Source organism: Heterodontus francisci, chromosome 28 (assembly GCF_036365525.1).
Source record: "Heterodontus francisci isolate sHetFra1 chromosome 28, sHetFra1.hap1, whole genome shotgun sequence".
Classification (NCBI taxonomy): Eukaryota; Metazoa; Chordata; class Chondrichthyes; order Heterodontiformes; family Heterodontidae; genus Heterodontus; species Heterodontus francisci.
The window spans coordinates 10,873,183-10,891,001 of NC_090398.1; the positions used below are offsets into that span (position 1 = coordinate 10,873,183).

Genomic DNA, 17,819 nt, shown 5'->3' on the forward strand with positions numbered 1-17,819 from the left:
TGCTTTGCTTGATCGCATCGTTTCAATCTTAAACAGGATTGCATCACCTCCGTCATCACTTTTTAACAGTTTTTACATACACAAATAAGGCAGTTGAACATCGTTGTTATTATTCTGATGTATTGTCACGCACCTGAAACGTTAACTCTATTTTTCTCGCCACACATGCTGCCAGACCTGCTTTGTCTTTTTTGCACTCTCGGTTTTGATTTCAGATTTCCACAATCCTCACTATTTCGCTTTTGTTCTTGTTATCCAGCTTTATTCTTCAAAATTTCCTTATCAATCATCAGCTTAGCAAATTAAAGTTTAATTCACTTCACGCGACAAATATCACTCCATTGCCCTTCAAAATCTCTTCGGGAAATGACATGCTTAAGTTGGTTTTGAAATAATAACAGGATTTCCCATGCTTTTCCTGCATTCAGAGAGACAAAAAAACTTACAGCACAGGGTGCCGTTCCACTCGTGATACCTGTGACGGTTCTTCGAATACGTGTGCGTCGTCATATATGCCAGCTCTGTTTTCCCTAAACCTTTACGTTCTTCAGGCTGCAGACCAAAGCACTTTGAAGATTACTTATGGTTCAACCTCCACCGTCATTTCAGACAGTGCACTGCAGATTCCAACAAAATGGGGGCATAAAACTAAGTGTTTCCACAGCTCGCCTCTGATTATTTTGCCAATCAACTTGAATCTGTGCCCATTTCTTTGCTGAAAGCTCTGCTACTGGACAGGTTCTCCTTCTTTAAACTATCAAAAAGCCTCATCATGTAGAATATATCCACTAACGCTCCTTTTATGATCCCCAGCTCGAGGTAGAGCAAGGACAATTTCTATTACAGAAAAGAAAATGATGGAAATATTCCACTATTCAGGCAGCATCTGTGGAAGGTGAAGCCGATCTCTCCTCGTATCCACTCTATCAACTCCCCTCAGGATCGCGTATGCTACAACAAGATAAAGCCTGGATGTACCTGATTCAGCCCTGGTGTTTGATCAACTTTTATTATCGGGAGCCGTTTTATTACCGCGTCTTTGTCAATTTGAAATGTTTGTAATGTGTTAATGACTTCATGTTTCACTGTGCCCTTGGAAGCATCTTCTTCCTTGGTAAAGACAGATGCCAAAGTATTCATAATAGCGATAATATCGCTCGGAGTCTTTGGGATGGCCTTAAACTTAGGTGTCAGTGTCTTTTCACTTCTCTTATTTGCTCTTTCAGTCGCTCTCTCAAGGATGTATAAACAGCCGGAAAGTTGAATTGTTACGTTGAGTGAGACAGACCAACGAAAGATATAAGGTGAAAGTGCGTCCAGTTGGACGACTGGAGATTATTTGCGTAATGAAAAGTGTGGGAGGCAGTGAATGCATGGGTGTGAGAGTAAAATGCGAGAAGCGAGTGCAGAAGATGGATCGTGTTGCACTGTTAGTTCTCAGCCACTGAAGGGCGAAGTGCGGGTTGAGTTTCCGAGCCAAGATAGCTCATTCGGTAGAACATCAGACTTTTAATCTGAGGGTCCAGGGTTCAAGTCCCTGTTCAGGCGCTCTTTGTCTTGTGCCTTTATCACAGTGGTGTTTGTGCAGTGTCCTCAAAAATTCAAAACCATGTACTTTGGCTGTGGGGAGCCAAGACTCTGGCAGCCTTTTTCGTTGCAAGTTTTGTCCATTCTGACCGGCAATTCTTTCAGTTGCAGCAAGACGTCTGCTTTGCTTGATCGCATCGTTTCAATCTTAAACAGGATTGCATCACCTCCGTCATCACTTTTTAACAGTTTTTACATACACAAATAAGGCAGTTGAACATCGTTGTTATTATTCTGATGTATTGTCACGCACCTGAAACGTTAACTCTATTTTTCTCGCCACACATGCTGCCAGACCTGCTTTGTCTTTTTTGCACTCTCGGTTTTGATTTCAGATTTCCACAATCCTCACTATTTCGCTTTTGTTCTTGTTATCCAGCTTTATTCTTCAAAATTTCCTTATCAATCATCAGCTTAGCAAATTAAAGTTTAATTCACTTCACGCGACAAATATCACTCCATTGCCCTTCAAAATCTCTTCGGGAAATGACATGCTTAAGTTGGTTTTGAAATAATAACAGGATTTCCCATGCTTTTCCTGCATTCAGAGAGACAAAAAAACTTACAGCACAGGGTGCCGTTCCACTCGTGATACCTGTGACGGTTCTTCGAATACGTGTGCGTCGTCATATATGCCAGCTCTGTTTTCCCTAAACCTTTACGTTCTTCAGGCTGCAGACCAAAGCACTTTGAAGATTACTTATGGTTCAACCTCCACCGTCATTTCAGACAGTGCACTGCAGATTCCAACAAAATGGGGGCATAAAACTAAGTGTTTCCACAGCTCGCCTCTGATTATTTTGCCAATCAACTTGAATCTGTGCCCATTTCTTTGCTGAAAGCTCTGCTACTGGACAGGTTCTCCTTCTTTAAACTATCAAAAAGCCTCATCATGTAGAATATATCCACTAACGCTCCTTTTATGATCCCCAGCTCGAGGTAGAGCAAGGACAATTTCTATTACAGAAAAGAAAATGATGGAAATATTCCACTATTCAGGCAGCATCTGTGGAAGGTGAAGCCGATCTCTCCTCATATGCACTCTATCAACTCCCCTCAGGATCGCGTATGCTACAACAAGATAAAGCCTGGATGTACCTGATTCAGCCCTGGTGTTTGATCAACTTTTATTATCGGGAGCCGTTCTATTACCGCGTCTTTGTCAATTTGAAATGTTTGTAATGTGTTAATGACTTCATGTTTCACTGTGCCCTTGGAAGCATCTTCTTCCTTGGTAAAGACAGACGCCAAAGTATTCATAATAGCGATAATATCGCTCGGAGACTTTGGGATGGCCTTAAACATAGGTGTCAGTGTCTTTTCACTTCTCTTATTTGCTCTTTCAGTCACTCTCTCAAGGATGTATAAAGAGCCGGAAAGTTGAATTGTTACGTTGAGTGAGACAGACCGACGAAAGATATAAGGTGAAAGTGCGTCCATTTGGACGACTGGAGATTATTTGCGTAATGAAAAGTGTGGGAGGCAGTGAATGCATGTGTGTGAGAGTAAAATGCGAGAAGCTGGTGCAGAAGATGGATCGTGTTGCACTGTTAGTTCTCAGCCACTGAAGGGCGAAGTGCGGGTTGAGTTTCCGAGCCAAGATAGCTCAGTCGGTAGAACATCAGACTTTTAATCTGAGGGTCCAGGGTTCAAGTCCCTGTTCAGGCGCTCTTTGTCTTGTGCCTTTATCACAGTGGTGTTTGTGCAGTGTCCTCAAAAATTCAAAACCATGTACTTTGGCTGTGGGGAGCCAAGACTCTGGCAGCCTTTTTCGTTGCAAGTTTTGTCCATTCTGACCGGCAATTCTTTCAGTTGCAGCAAGACGTCTGCTTTGCTTGATCGCATCGTTTCAATCTTAAACAGGATTGCATCACCTCCGTCATCACTTTTTAACAGTTTTTACATACACAAATAAGGCAGTTGAACATCGTTGTTATTATTCTGATGTATTGTCACGCACCTGAAACGTTAACTCTATTTTTCTCGCCACACATGCTGCCAGACCTGCTTTGTCTTTTTTGCACTCTCGGTTTTGATTTCAGATTTCCACAATCCTCACTATTTCGCTTTTGTTCTTGTTATCCAGCTTTATTCTTCAAAATTTCCTTATCAATCATCAGCTTAGCAAATTAAAGTTTAATTCACTTCACGCGACAAATATCACTCCATTGCCCTTCAAAATCTCTTCGGGAAATGACATGCTTAAGTTGGTTTTGAAATAATAACAGGATTTCCCATGCTTTTCCTGCATTCAGAGAGACAAAAAAACTTACAGCACAGGGTGCCGTTCCACTCGTGATACCTGTGACGGTTCTTCGAATACGTGTGCGTCGTCATATATGCCAGCTCTGTTTTCCCTAAACCTTTACGTTCTTCAGGCTGCAGACCAAAGCACTTTGAAGATTACTTATGGTTCAACCTCCACCGTCATTTCAGACAGTGCACTGCAGATTCCAACAAAATGGGGGCATAAAACTAAGTGTTTCCACAGCTCGCCTCTGATTATTTTGCCAATCAACTTGAATCTGTGCCCATTTCTTTGCTGAAAGCTCTGCCACTGGACAGGTTCTCCTTCTTTAAACTATCAAAAAGCCTCATCATGTAGAATATATCCACTAACGCTCCTTTTATGATCCCCAGCTCGAGGTAGAGCAAGGACAATTTCTATTACAGAAAAGAAAATGATGGAAATATTCCACTATTCAGGCAGCATCTGTGGAAGGTGAAGCCGATCTCTCCTCATATGCACTCTATCAACTCCCCTCAGGATCGCGTATGCTACAACAAGATAAAGCCTGGATGTACCTGATTCAGCCCTGGTGTTTGATCAACTTTTATTATCGGGAGCCGTTCTATTACCGCGTCTTTGTCAATTTGAAATGTTTGTAATGTGTTAATGACTTCATGTTTCACTGTGCCCTTGGAAGCATCTTCTTCCTTGGTAAAGACAGACGCCAAAGTATTCATAATAGCGATAATATCGCTCGGAGACTTTGGGATGGCCTTAAACTTAGGTGTCAGTGTCTTTTCACTTCTCTTATTTGCTCTTTCAGTCACTCTCTCAAGGATGTATAAACAGCCGGAAAGTTGAATTGTTACGTTGAGTGAGACAGACCGACGAAAGATATAAGGTGAAAGTGCGTCCATTTGGACGACTGGAGATTATTTGCGTAATGAAAAGTGTGGGAGGCAGTGAATGCATGTGTGTGAGAGTAAAATGCGAGAAGCTGGTGCAGAAGATGGATCGTGTTGCACTGTTAGTTCTCAGCCACTGAAGGGCGCAGTGCGGGTTGAGTGTCTGAGCCTGGATAGCTCAGTCGGTAGAGCATCAGACTTTTAATCTGAGGGTCCAGGGTTCAAGTCCCTGTTCAGGTGCTCTTTGTCCTTGTGCCTTTATCACAGTGGTGTTTGTGCAGTGTCCTCAAAAATTCAAAACCATGTACTTTGGCTGTGGGGAGCCAAGACTCTGGCAGCCTTTTTCGTTGCAAGTATTGTCCATTCTGACCGGCAATTCTTTCAGTTGCAGCAAGACGTCTGCTTTGCTTGATCGCATCGTTTCAATCTTAAACAGGATTGCATCACCTCCGTCATCACTTTTTAACAGTTTTTACATACACAAATAAGGCAGTTGAACATCGTTGTTATTATTCTGATGTATTGTCACGCACCTGAAACGTTAACTCTATTTTTCTCGCCACACATGCTGCCAGACCTGCTTTGTCTTTTTTGCACTCTCGGTTTTGATTTCAGATTTCCACAATCCTCACTATTTCGCTTTTGTTCTTGTTATCCAGCTTTATTCTTCAAAATTTCCTTATCAATCATCAGCTTAGCAAATTAAAGTTTAATTCACTTCACGCGACAAATATCACTCCATTGCCCTTCAAAATCTCTTCGGGAAATGACATGCTTAAGTTGGTTTTGAAATAATAACAGGATTTCCCATGCTTTTCCTGCATTCAGAGAGACAAAAAAACTTACAGCACAGGGTGCCGTTCCACTCGTGATACCTGTGACGGTTCTTCGAATACGTGTGCGTCGTCATATATGCCAGCTCTGTTTTCCCTAAACCTTTACGTTCTTCAGGCTGCAGACCAAAGCACTTTGAAGATTACTTATGGTTCAACCTCCACCGTCATTTCAGACAGTGCACTGCAGATTCCAACAAAATGGGGGCATAAAACTAAGTGTTTCCACAGCTCGCCTCTGATTATTTTGCCAATCAACTTGAATCTGTGCCCATTTCTTTGCTGAAAGCTCTGCTACTGGACAGGTTCTCCTTCTTTAAACTATCAAAAAGCCTCATCATGTAGAATATATCCACTAACGCTCCTTTTATGATCCCCAGCTCGAGGTAGAGCAAGGACAATTTCTATTACAGAAAAGAAAATGATGGAAATATTCCACTATTCAGGCAGCATCTGTGGAAGGTGAAGCCGATCTCTCCTCGTATCCACTCTATCAACTCCCCTCAGGATCGCGTATGCTACAACAAGATAAAGCCTGGATGTACCTGATTCAGCCCTGGTGTTTGATCAACTTTTATTATCGGGAGCCGTTTTATTACCGCGTCTTTGTCAATTTGAAATGTTTGTAATGTGTTCATGACTTCATGTTTCACTGTGCCCTTGGAAGCATCTTCTTCCTTGGTAAAGACAGATGCCAAAGTATTCATAATAGCGATAATATCGCTCGGAGACTTTGGGATGGCCTTAAACTTAGGTGTCAGTGTCTTTTCACTTCTCTTATTTGCTCTTTCAGTCGCTCTCTCAAGGATGTATAAACAGCCGGAAAGTTGAATTGTTACGTTGAGTGAGACAGACCAACGAAAGATATATGGTGAAAGTGCGTCCAGTTGGACGACTGGAGATTATTTGCGTAATGAAAAGTGTGGGAGGCAGTGAATGCATGGGTGTGAGAGTAAAATGCGAGAAGCGAGTGCAGAAGATGGATCGTGTTGCACTGTTAGTTCTCAGCCACTGAAGGGCGAAGTGCGGGTTGAGTTTCCGAGCCAAGATAGCTCAGTCGGTAGAACATCAGACTTTTAATCTGAGGGTCCAGGGTTCAAGTCCCTGTTCAGGCGCTCTTTGTCTTGTGCCTTTATCACAGTGGTGTTTGTGCAGTGTCCTCAAAAATTCAAAACCATGTACTTTGGCTGTGGGGAGCCAAGACTCTGGCAGCCTTTTTCGTTGCAAGTTTTGTCCATTCTGACCGGCAATTCTTTCAGTTGCAGCAAGACGTCTGCTTTGCTTGATCGCATCGTTTCAATCTTAAACAGGATTGCATCACCTCCGTCATCACTTTTTAACAGTTTTTACATACACAAATAAGGCAGTTGAACATCGTTGTTATTATTCTGATGTATTGTCACGCACCTGAAACGTTAACTCTATTTTTCTCGCCACACATGCTGCCAGACCTGCTTTGTCTTTTTTGCACTCTCGGTTTTGATTTCAGATTTCCACAATCCTCACTATTTCGCTTTTGTTCTTGTTATCCAGCTTTATTCTTCAAAATTTCCTTATCAATCATCAGCTTAGCAAATTAAAGTTTAATTCACTTCACGCGACAAATATCACTCCATTGCCCTTCAAAATCTCTTCGGGAAATGACATGCTTAAGTTGGTTTTGAAATAATAACAGGATTTCCCATGCTTTTCCTGCATTCAGAGAGACAAAAAAACTTACAGCACAGGGTGCCGTTCCACTCGTGATACCTGTGACGGTTCTTCGAATACGTGTGCGTCGTCATATATGCCAGCTCTGTTTTCCCTAAACCTTTACGTTCTTCAGGCTGCAGACCAAAGCACTTTGAAGATTACTTATGGTTCAACCTCCACCGTCATTTCAGACAGTGCACTGCAGATTCCAACAAAATGGGGGCATAAAACTAAGTGTTTCCACAGCTCGCCTCTGATTATTTTGCCAATCAACTTGAATCTGTGCCCATTTCTTTGCTGAAAGCTCTGCTACTGGACAGGTTCTCCTTCTTTAAACTATCAAAAAGCCTCATCATGTAGAATATATCCACTAACGCTCCTTTTATGATCCCCAGCTCGAGGTAGAGCAAGGACAATTTCTATTACAGAAAAGAAAATGATGGAAATATTCCACTATTCAGGCAGCATCTGTGGAAGGTGAAGCCGATCTCTCCTCATATGCACTCTATCAACTCCCCTCAGGATCGCGTATGCTACAACAAGATAAAGCCTGGATGTACCTGATTCAGCCCTGGTGTTTGATCAACTTTTATTATCGGGAGCCGTTCTATTACCGCGTCTTTGTCAATTTGAAATGTTTGTAATGTGTTAATGACTTCATGTTTCACTGTGCCCTTGGAAGCATCTTCTTCCTTGGTAAAGACAGACGCCAAAGTATTCATAATAGCGATAATATCGCTCGGAGACTTTGGGATGGCCTTAAACTTAGGTGTCAGTGTCTTTTCACTTCTCTTATTTGCTCTTTCAGTCACTCTCTCAAGGATGTATAAACAGCCGGAAAGTTGAATTGTTACGTTGAGTGAGACAGACCGACGAAAGATATAAGGTGAAAGTGCGTCCATTTGGACGACTGGAGATTATTTGCGTAATGAAAAGTGTGGGAGGCAGTGAATGCATGTGTGTGAGAGTAAAATGCGAGAAGCTGGTGCAGAAGATGGATCGTGTTGCACTGTTAGTTCTCAGCCACTGAAGGGCGCAGTGCGGGTTGAGCATCTGAGCCTGGATAGCTCAGTCGGTAGAGCATCAGACTTTTAATCTGAGGGTCCAGGGTTCAAGTCCCTGTTCAGGCGCTCTTTGTCTTGTGCCTTTATCACAGTGGTGTTTGTGCAGTGTCCTCAAAAATTCAAAACCATGTACTTTGGCTGTGGGGAGCCAAGACTCTGGCAGCCTTTTTCGTTGCAAGTATTGTCCATTCTGACCGGCAATTCTTTCAGTTGCAGCAAGACGTCTGCTTTGCTTGATCGCATCGTTTCAATCTTAAACAGGATTGCATCACCTCCGTCATCACTTTTTACCAGTTTTTACATACACAAATAAGGCAGTTGAACATCGTTGTTATTATTCTGATGTATTGTCACGCACCTGAAACGTTAACTCTATTTTTCTCGCCACACATGCTGCCAGACCTGCTTTGTCTTTTTTGCACTCTCGGTTTTGATTTCAGATTTCCACAATCCTCACTATTTCGCTTTTGTTCTTGTTATCCAGCTTTATTCTTCAAAATTTCCTTATCAATCATCAGCTTAGCAAATTAAAGTTTAATTCACTTCACGCGACAAATATCACTCCATTGCCCTTCAAAATCTCTTCGGGAAATGACATGCTTAAGTTGGTTTTGAAATAATAACAGGATTTCCCCTGCTTTTCCTGCATTCAGAGAGACAAAAACACTTACAGCACAGGGTGCCGTTCCACTCGTGATACCTGTGACGGTTCTTCGAATACGTGTGCGTCGTCATATATGCCAGCTCTGTTTTCCCTAAACCTTTACGTTCTTCAGGCTGCAGACCAAAGCACTTTGAAGATTACTTATGGTTCAACCTCCACCGTCATTTCAGACAGTGCACTGCAGATTCCAACAAAATGGGGGCATAAAACTAAGTGTTTCCACAGCTCGCCTCTGATTATTTTGCCAATCAACTTGAATCTGTGCCCATTTCTTTGCTGAAAGCTCTGCTACTGGACAGGTTCTCCTTCTTTAAACTATCAAAAAGCCTCATCATGTAGAATATATCCACTAACGCTCCTTTTATGATCCCCAGCTCGAGGTAGAGCAAGGACAATTTCTATTACAGAAAAGAAAATGATGGAAATATTCCACTATTCAGGCAGCATCTGTGGAAGGTGAAGCCGATCTCTCCTCGTATCCACTCTATCAACTCCCCTCAGGATCGCGTATGCTACAACAAGATAAAGCCTGGATGTACCTGATTCAGCCTTGGTGTTTGATCAACTTTTATTATCGGGAGCCGTTTTATTACCGCGTCTTTGTCAATTTGAAATGTTTGTAATGTGTTAATGACTTCATGTTTCACTGTGCCCTTGGAAGCATCTTCTTCCTTGGTAAAGACAGATGCCAAAGTATTCATAATAGCGATAATATCGCTCGGAGTCTTTGGGATGGCCTTAAACTTAGGTGTCAGTGTCTTTTCACTTCTCTTATTTGCTCTTTCAGTCGCTCTCTCAAGGATGTATAAACAGCCGGAAAGTTGAATTGTTACGTTGAGTGAGACAGACCGACGAAAGATATAAGGTGAAAGTGCGTCCAGTTGGACGACTGGAGATTATTTGCGTAATGAAAAGTGTGGGAGGCAGTGAATGCATGGGTGTGAGAGTAAAATGCGAGAAGCGAGTGCAGAAGATGGATCGTGTTGCACTGTTAGTTCTCAGCCACTGAAGGGCAAAGTGCGGGTTGAGTTTCCGAGCCAAGATAGCTCAGTCGGTAGAACATCAGACTTTTAATCTGAGGGTCCAGGGTTCAAGTCCCTGTTCAGGCGCTCTTTGTCTTGTGCCTTTATCACAGTGGTGTTTGTGCAGTGTCCTCAAAAATTCAAAACCATGTACTTTGGCTGTGGGGAGCCAAGACTCTGGCAGCCTTTTTCGTTGCAAGTTTTGTCCATTCTGACCGGCAATTCTTTCAGTTGCAGCAAGACGTCTGCTTTGCTTGATCGCATCGTTTCAATCTTAAACAGGATTGCATCACCTCCGTCATCACTTTTTAACAGTTTTTACATACACAAATAAGGCAGTTGAACATCGTTGTTATTATTCTGATGTATTGTCACGCACCTGAAACGTTAACTCTATTTTTCTCGCCACACATGCTGCCAGACCTGCTTTGTCTTTTTTGCACTCTCGGTTTTGATTTCAGATTTCCACAATCCTCACTATTTCGCTTTTGTTCTTGTTATCCAGCTTTATTCTTCAAAATTTCCTTATCAATCATCAGCTTAGCAAATTAAAGTTTAATTCACTTCACGCGACAAATATCACTCCATTGCCCTTCAAAATCTCTTCGGGAAATGACATGCTTAAGTTGGTTTTGAAATAATAACAGGATTTCCCATGCTTTTCCTGCATTCAGAGAGACAAAAAAACTTACAGCACAGGGTGCCGTTCCACTCGTGATACCTGTGACGGTTCTTCGAATACGTGTGCGTCGTCATATATGCCAGCTCTGTTTTCCCTAAACCTTTACGTTCTTCAGGCTGCAGACCAAAGCACTTTGAAGATTACTTATGGTTCAACCTCCACCGTCATTTCAGACAGTGCACTGCAGATTCCAACAAAATGGGGGCATAAAACTAAGTGTTTCCACAGCTCGCCTCTGATTATTTTGCCAATCAACTTGAATCTGTGCCCATTTCTTTGCTGAAAGCTCTGCTACTGGACAGGTTCTCCTTCTTTAAACTATCAAAAAGCCTCATCATGTAGAATATATCCACTAACGCTCCTTTTATGATCCCCAGCTCGAGGTAGAGCAAGGACAATTTCTATTACAGAAAAGAAAATGATGGAAATATTCCACTATTCAGGCAGCATCTGTGGAAGGTGAAGCCGATCTCTCCTCGTATCCACTCTATCAACTCCCCTCAGGATCGCGTATGCTACAACAAGATAAGGCCTGGATGTACCTGATTCAGCCCTGGTGTTTGATCAACTTTTATTATCGGGAGCCGTTTTATTACCGCGTCTTTGTCAATTTGAAATGTTTGTAATGTGTTAATGACTTCATGTTTCACTGTGCCCTTGGAAGCATCTTCTTCCTTGGTAAAGACAGATGCCAAAGTATTCATAATAGCGATAATATCGCTCGGAGTCTTTGGGATGGCCTTAAACTTAGGTGTCAGTGTCTTTTCACTTCTCTTATTTGCTCTTTCAGTCGCTCTCTCAAGGATGTATAAACAGCCGGAAAGTTGAATTGTTACGTTGAGTGAGACAGACCAACGAAAGATATAAGGTGAAAGTGCGTCCAGTTGGACGACTGGAGATTATTTGCGTAATGAAAAGTGTGGGAGGCAGTGAATGCATGGGTGTGAGAGTAAAATGCGAGAAGCGAGTGCAGAAGATGGATCGTGTTGCACTGTTAGTTCTCAGCCACTGAAGGGCGAAGTGCGGGTTGAGTTTCCGAGCCAAGATAGCTCATTCGGTAGAACATCAGACTTTTAATCTGAGGGTCCAGGGTTCAAGTCCCTGTTCAGGCGCTCTTTGTCTTGTGCCTTTATCACAGTGGTGTTTGTGCAGTGTCCTCAAAAATTCAAAACCATGTACTTTGGCTGTGGGGAGCCAAGACTCTGGCAGCCTTTTTCGTTGCAAGTTTTGTCCATTCTGACCGGCAATTCTTTCAGTTGCAGCAAGACGTCTGCTTTGCTTGATCGCATCGTTTCAATCTTAAACAGGATTGCATCACCTCCGTCATCACTTTTTAACAGTTTTTACATACACAAATAAGGCAGTTGAACATCGTTGTTATTATTCTGATGTATTGTCACGCACCTGAAACGTTAACTCTATTTTTCTCGCCACACATGCTGCCAGACCTGCTTTGTCTTTTTTGCACTCTCGGTTTTGATTTCAGATTTCCACAATCCTCACTATTTCGCTTTTGTTCTTGTTATCCAGCTTTATTCTTCAAAATTTCCTTATCAATCATCAGCTTAGCAAATTAAAGTTTAATTCACTTCACGCGACAAATATCACTCCATTGCCCTTCAAAATCTCTTCGGGAAATGACATGCTTAAGTTGGTTTTGAAATAATAACAGGATTTCCCATGCTTTTCCTGCATTCAGAGAGACAAAAAAACTTACAGCACAGGGTGCCGTTCCACTCGTGATACCTGTGACGGTTCTTCGAATACGTGTGCGTCGTCATATATGCCAGCTCTGTTTTCCCTAAACCTTTACGTTCTTCAGGCTGCAGACCAAAGCACTTTGAAGATTACTTATGGTTCAACCTCCACCGTCATTTCAGACAGTGCACTGCAGATTCCAACAAAATGGGGGCATAAAACTAAGTGTTTCCACAGCTCGCCTCTGATTATTTTGCCAATCAACTTGAATCTGTGCCCATTTCTTTGCTGAAAGCTCTGCTACTGGACAGGTTCTCCTTCTTTAAACTATCAAAAAGCCTCATCATGTAGAATATATCCACTAACGCTCCTTTTATGATCCCCAGCTCGAGGTAGAGCAAGGACAATTTCTATTACAGAAAAGAAAATGATGGAAATATTCCACTATTCAGGCAGCATCTGTGGAAGGTGAAGCCGATCTCTCCTCATATGCACTCTATCAACTCCCCTCAGGATCGCGTATGCTACAACAAGATAAAGCCTGGATGTACCTGATTCAGCCCTGGTGTTTGATCAACTTTTATTATCGGGAGCCGTTCTATTACCGCGTCTTTGTCAATTTGAAATGTTTGTAATGTGTTAATGACTTCATGTTTCACTGTGCCCTTGGAAGCATCTTCTTCCTTGGTAAAGACAGACGCCAAAGTATTCATAATAGCGATAATATCGCTCGGAGACTTTGGGATGGCCTTAAACATAGGTGTCAGTGTCTTTTCACTTCTCTTATTTGCTCTTTCAGTCACTCTCTCAAGGATGTATAAAGAGCCGGAAAGTTGAATTGTTACGTTGAGTGAGACAGACCGACGAAAGATATAAGGTGAAAGTGCGTCCATTTGGACGACTGGAGATTATTTGCGTAATGAAAAGTGTGGGAGGCAGTGAATGCATGTGTGTGAGAGTAAAATGCGAGAAGCTGGTGCAGAAGATGGATCGTGTTGCACTGTTAGTTCTCAGCCACTGAAGGGCGAAGTGCGGGTTGAGTTTCCGAGCCAAGATAGCTCAGTCGGTAGAACATCAGACTTTTAATCTGAGGGTCCAGGGTTCAAGTCCCTGTTCAGGCGCTCTTTGTCTTGTGCCTTTATCACAGTGGTGTTTGTGCAGTGTCCTCAAAAATTCAAAACCATGTACTTTGGCTGTGGGGAGCCAAGACTCTGGCAGCCTTTTTCGTTGCAAGTTTTGTCCATTCTGACCGGCAATTCTTTCAGTTGCAGCAAGACGTCTGCTTTGCTTGATCGCATCGTTTCAATCTTAAACAGGATTGCATCACCTCCGTCATCACTTTTTAACAGTTTTTACATACACAAATAAGGCAGTTGAACATCGTTGTTATTATTCTGATGTATTGTCACGCACCTGAAACGTTAACTCTATTTTTCTCGCCACACATGCTGCCAGACCTGCTTTGTCTTTTTTGCACTCTCGGTTTTGATTTCAGATTTCCACAATCCTCACTATTTCGCTTTTGTTCTTGTTATCCAGCTTTATTCTTCAAAATTTCCTTATCAATCATCAGCTTAGCAAATTAAAGTTTAATTCACTTCACGCGACAAATATCACTCCATTGCCCTTCAAAATCTCTTCGGGAAATGACATGCTTAAGTTGGTTTTGAAATAATAACAGGATTTCCCATGCTTTTCCTGCACTCACAGAGACAAAAAAACTTACAGCACAGGGTGCCGTTCCACTCGTGATACCTGTGACGGTTCTTCGAATACGTGTGCGTCGTCATATATGCCAGCTCTGTTTTCCCTAAACCTTTACGTTCTTCAGGCTGCAGACCAAAGCACTTTGAAGATTACTTATGGTTCAACCTCCACCGTCATTTCAGACAGTGCACTGCAGATTCCAACAAAATGGGGGCATAAAACTAAGTGTTTCCACAGCTCGCCTCTGATTATTTTGCCAATCAACTTGAATCTGTGCCCATTTCTTTGCTGAAAGCTCTGCTACTGGACAGGTTCTCCTTCTTTAAACTATCAAAAAGCCTCATCATGTAGAATATATCCACTAACGCTCCTTTTATGATCCCCAGCTCGAGGTAGAGCAAGGACAATTTCTATTACAGAAAAGAAAATGATGGAAATATTCCACTATTCAGGCAGCATCTGTGGAAGGTGAAGCCGATCTCTCCTCGTATCCACTCTATCAACTCCCCTCAGGATCGCGTATGCTACAACAAGATAAAGCCTGGATGTACCTGATTCAGCCTTGGTGTTTGATCAACTTTTATTATCGGGAGCCGTTTTATTACCGCGTCTTTGTCAATTTGAACTGTTTGTAATGTGTTAATGACTTCATGTTTCACTGTGCCCTTGGAAGCATCTTCTTCCTTGGTAAAGACAGATGCCAAAGTATTCATAATAGCGATAATATCGCTCGGAGTCTTTGGGATGGCCTTAAACTTAGGTGTCAGTGTCTTTTCACTTCTCTTATTTGCTCTTTCAGTCGCTCTCTCAAGGATGTATAAACAGCCGGAAAGTTGAATTGTTACGTTGAGTGAGACAGACCGACGAAAGATATAAGGTGAAAGTGCGTCCAGTTGGACGACTGGAGATTATTTGCGTAATGAAAAGTGTGGGAGGCAGTGAATGCATGGGTGTGAGAGTAAAATGCGAGAAGCGAGTGCAGAAGATGGATCGTGTTGCACTGTTAGTTCTCAGCCACTGAAGGGCGAAGTGCGGGTTGAGTTTCCGAGCCAAGATAGCTCAGTCGGTAGAACATCAGACTTTTAATCTGAGGGTCCAGGGTTCAAGTCCCTGTTCAGGCGCTCTTAGTCTTGTGCCTTTATCACAGTGGTGTTTGTGCAGTGTCCTCAAAAATTCAAAACCATGTACTTTGGCTGTGGGGAGCCAAGACTCTGGCAGCCTTTTTCGTTGCAAGTTTTGTCCATTCTGACCGGCAATTCTTTCAGTTGCAGCAAGACGTCTGCTTTGCTTGATCGCATCGTTTCAATCTTAAACAGGATTGCATCACCTCCGTCATCACTTTTTAACAGTTTTTACATACACAAATAAGGCAGTTGAACATCGTTGTTATTATTCTGATGTATTGTCACGCACCTGAAACGTTAACTCTATTTTTCTCGCCACACATGCTGCCAGACCTGCTTTGTCTTTTTTGCACTCTCGGTTTTGATTTCAGATTTCCACAATCCTCACTATTTCGCTTTTGTTCTTGTTATCCAGCTTTATTCTTCAAAATTTCCTTATCAATCATCAGCTTAGCAAATTAAAGTTTAATTCACTTCACGCGACAAATATCACTCCATTGCCCTTCAAAATCTCTTCGGGAAATGACATGCTTAAGTTGGTTTTGAAATAATAACAGGATTTCCCATGCTTTTCCTGCATTCAGAGAGACAAAAAAACTTACAGCACAGGGTGCCGTTCCACTCGTGATACCTGTGACGGTTCTTCGAATACGTGTGCGTCGTCATATATGCCAGCTCTGTTTTCCCTAAACCTTTACGTTCTTCAGGCTGCAGACCAAAGCACTTTGAAGATTACTTATGGTTCAACCTCCACCGTCATTTCAGACAGTGCACTGCAGATTCCAACAAAATGGGGGCATAAAATTAAGTGTTTCCACAGCTCGCCTCTGATTATTTTGCCAATCAACTTGAATCTGTGCCCATTTCTTTGCTGAAAGCTCTGCCACTGGACAGGTTCTCCTTCTTTAAACTATCAAAAAGCCTCATCATGTAGAATATATCCACTAACGCTCCTTTTATGATCCCCAGCTCGAGGTAGAGCAAGGACAATTTCTATTACAGAAAAGAAAATGATGGAAATATTCCACTATTCAGGCAGCAACTGTGGAAGGTGAAGCCGATCTCTCCTCATATGCACTCTATCAACTCCCCTCAGGATCGCGTATGCTACAACAAGATAAAGCCTGGATGTACCTGATTCAGCCCTGGTGTTTGATCAACTTTTATTATCGGGAGCCGTTCTATTACCGCGTCTTTGTCAATTTGAAATGTTTGTAATGTGTTAATGACTTCATGTTTCACTGTGCCCTTGGAAGCATCTTCTTCCTTGGTAAAGACAGACGCCAAAGTATTCATAATAGCGATAATATCGCTCGGAGACTTTGGGATGGCCTTAAACTTAGGTGTCAGTGTCTTTTCACTTCTCTTATTTGCTCTTTCAGTCACTCTCTCAAGGATGTATAAACAGCCGGAAAGTTGAATTGTTACGTTGAGTGAGACAGACCGACGAAAGATATAAGGTGAAAGTGCGTCCATTTGGACGACTGGAGATTATTTGCGTAATGAAAAGTGTGGGAGGCAGTGAATGCATGTGTGTGAGAGTAAAATGCGAGAAGCTGCTGCAGAAGATGGATCGTGTTGCACTGTTAGTTCTCAGCCACTGAAGGGCGAAGTGCGGGTTGAGTTTCCGAGCCAAGATAGCTCAGTCGGTAGAACATCAGACTTTTAATCTGAGGGTCCAGGGTTCAAGTCCCTGTTCAGGCGCTCTTAGTCTTGTGCCTTTATCACAGTGGTGTTTGTGCAGTGTCCTCAAAAATTCAAAACCATGTACTTTGGCTGTGGGGAGCCAAGACTCTGGCAGCCTTTTTCGTTGCAAGTTTTGTCCATTCTGACCGGCAATTCTTTCAGTTGCAGCAAGACGTCTGCTTTGCTTGATCGCATCGTTTCAATCTTAAACAGGATTGCATCACCTCCGTCATCACTTTTTAACAGTTTTTACATACACAAATAAGGCAGTTGAACATCGTTGTTATTATTCTGATGTATTGTCACGCACCTGAAACGTTAACTCTATTTTTCTCGCCACACATGCTGCCAGACCTGCTTTGTCTTTTTTGCACTCTCGGTTTTGATTTCAGATTTCCACAATCCTCACTATTTCGCTTTTGTTCTTGTTATCCAGCTTTATTCTTCAAAATTTCCTTATCAATCATCAGCTTAGCAAATTAAAGTTTAATTCACTTCACGCGACAAATATCACTCCATTGCCCTTCAAAATCTCTTCGGGAAATGACATGCTTAAGTTGGTTTTGAAATAATAACAGGATTTCCCATGCTTTTCCTGCATTCAGAGAGACAAAAAAACTTACAGCACAGGGTGCCGTTCCACTCGTGATACCTGTGACGGTTCTTCGAATACGTGTGCGTCGTCATATATGCCAGCTCTGTTTTCCCTAAACCTTTACGTTCTTCAGGCTGCAGACCAAAGCACTTTGAAGATTACTTATGGTTCAACCTCCACCGTCATTTCAGACAGTGCACTGCAGATTCCAACAAAATGGGGGCATAAAATTAAGTGTTTCCACAGCTCGCCTCTGATTATTTTGCCAATCAACTTGAATCTGTGCCCATTTCTTTGCTGAAAGCTCTGCCACTGGACAGGTTCTCCTTC

The 17,819-nt window shown here is 42.4% G+C and overlaps 10 non-coding genes across 10 annotated transcripts; all 10 read left to right on the top strand.

Annotated features, from left to right (window-relative positions):
- Positions 1-1,475: 1,475 nt before the first annotated feature.
- On the top strand, positions 1,476-1,548 carry trnak-uuu (transfer RNA lysine (anticodon UUU)). The gene has a single exon. It is a non-coding gene; the product is annotated as a tRNA-Lys (tRNA).
- A 1,634-nt stretch (positions 1,549-3,182) lies between these two features.
- trnak-uuu (transfer RNA lysine (anticodon UUU)) lies at positions 3,183-3,255 on the top strand. Its single transcript has one exon. It is a non-coding gene; the product is annotated as a tRNA-Lys (tRNA).
- A 1,634-nt stretch (positions 3,256-4,889) lies between these two features.
- On the top strand, positions 4,890-4,962 carry trnak-uuu (transfer RNA lysine (anticodon UUU)). The gene has a single exon. It is a non-coding gene; the product is annotated as a tRNA-Lys (tRNA).
- A 1,635-nt stretch (positions 4,963-6,597) lies between these two features.
- Positions 6,598-6,670, top strand: trnak-uuu (transfer RNA lysine (anticodon UUU)). The gene has a single exon. It is a non-coding gene; the product is annotated as a tRNA-Lys (tRNA).
- Positions 6,671-8,304: 1,634 nt separating this feature from the next.
- On the top strand, positions 8,305-8,377 carry trnak-uuu (transfer RNA lysine (anticodon UUU)). Its single transcript has one exon. It is a non-coding gene; the product is annotated as a tRNA-Lys (tRNA).
- Positions 8,378-10,011: 1,634 nt separating this feature from the next.
- trnak-uuu (transfer RNA lysine (anticodon UUU)) lies at positions 10,012-10,084 on the top strand. The gene has a single exon. It is a non-coding gene; the product is annotated as a tRNA-Lys (tRNA).
- A 1,634-nt stretch (positions 10,085-11,718) lies between these two features.
- trnak-uuu (transfer RNA lysine (anticodon UUU)) lies at positions 11,719-11,791 on the top strand. The gene has a single exon. It is a non-coding gene; the product is annotated as a tRNA-Lys (tRNA).
- A 1,634-nt stretch (positions 11,792-13,425) lies between these two features.
- On the top strand, positions 13,426-13,498 carry trnak-uuu (transfer RNA lysine (anticodon UUU)). The gene has a single exon. It is a non-coding gene; the product is annotated as a tRNA-Lys (tRNA).
- Positions 13,499-15,132: 1,634 nt separating this feature from the next.
- trnak-uuu (transfer RNA lysine (anticodon UUU)) lies at positions 15,133-15,205 on the top strand. Its single transcript has one exon. It is a non-coding gene; the product is annotated as a tRNA-Lys (tRNA).
- A 1,634-nt stretch (positions 15,206-16,839) lies between these two features.
- Positions 16,840-16,912, top strand: trnak-uuu (transfer RNA lysine (anticodon UUU)). The gene has a single exon. It is a non-coding gene; the product is annotated as a tRNA-Lys (tRNA).
- The last annotated feature ends 907 nt before the right edge of the window (positions 16,913-17,819 follow it).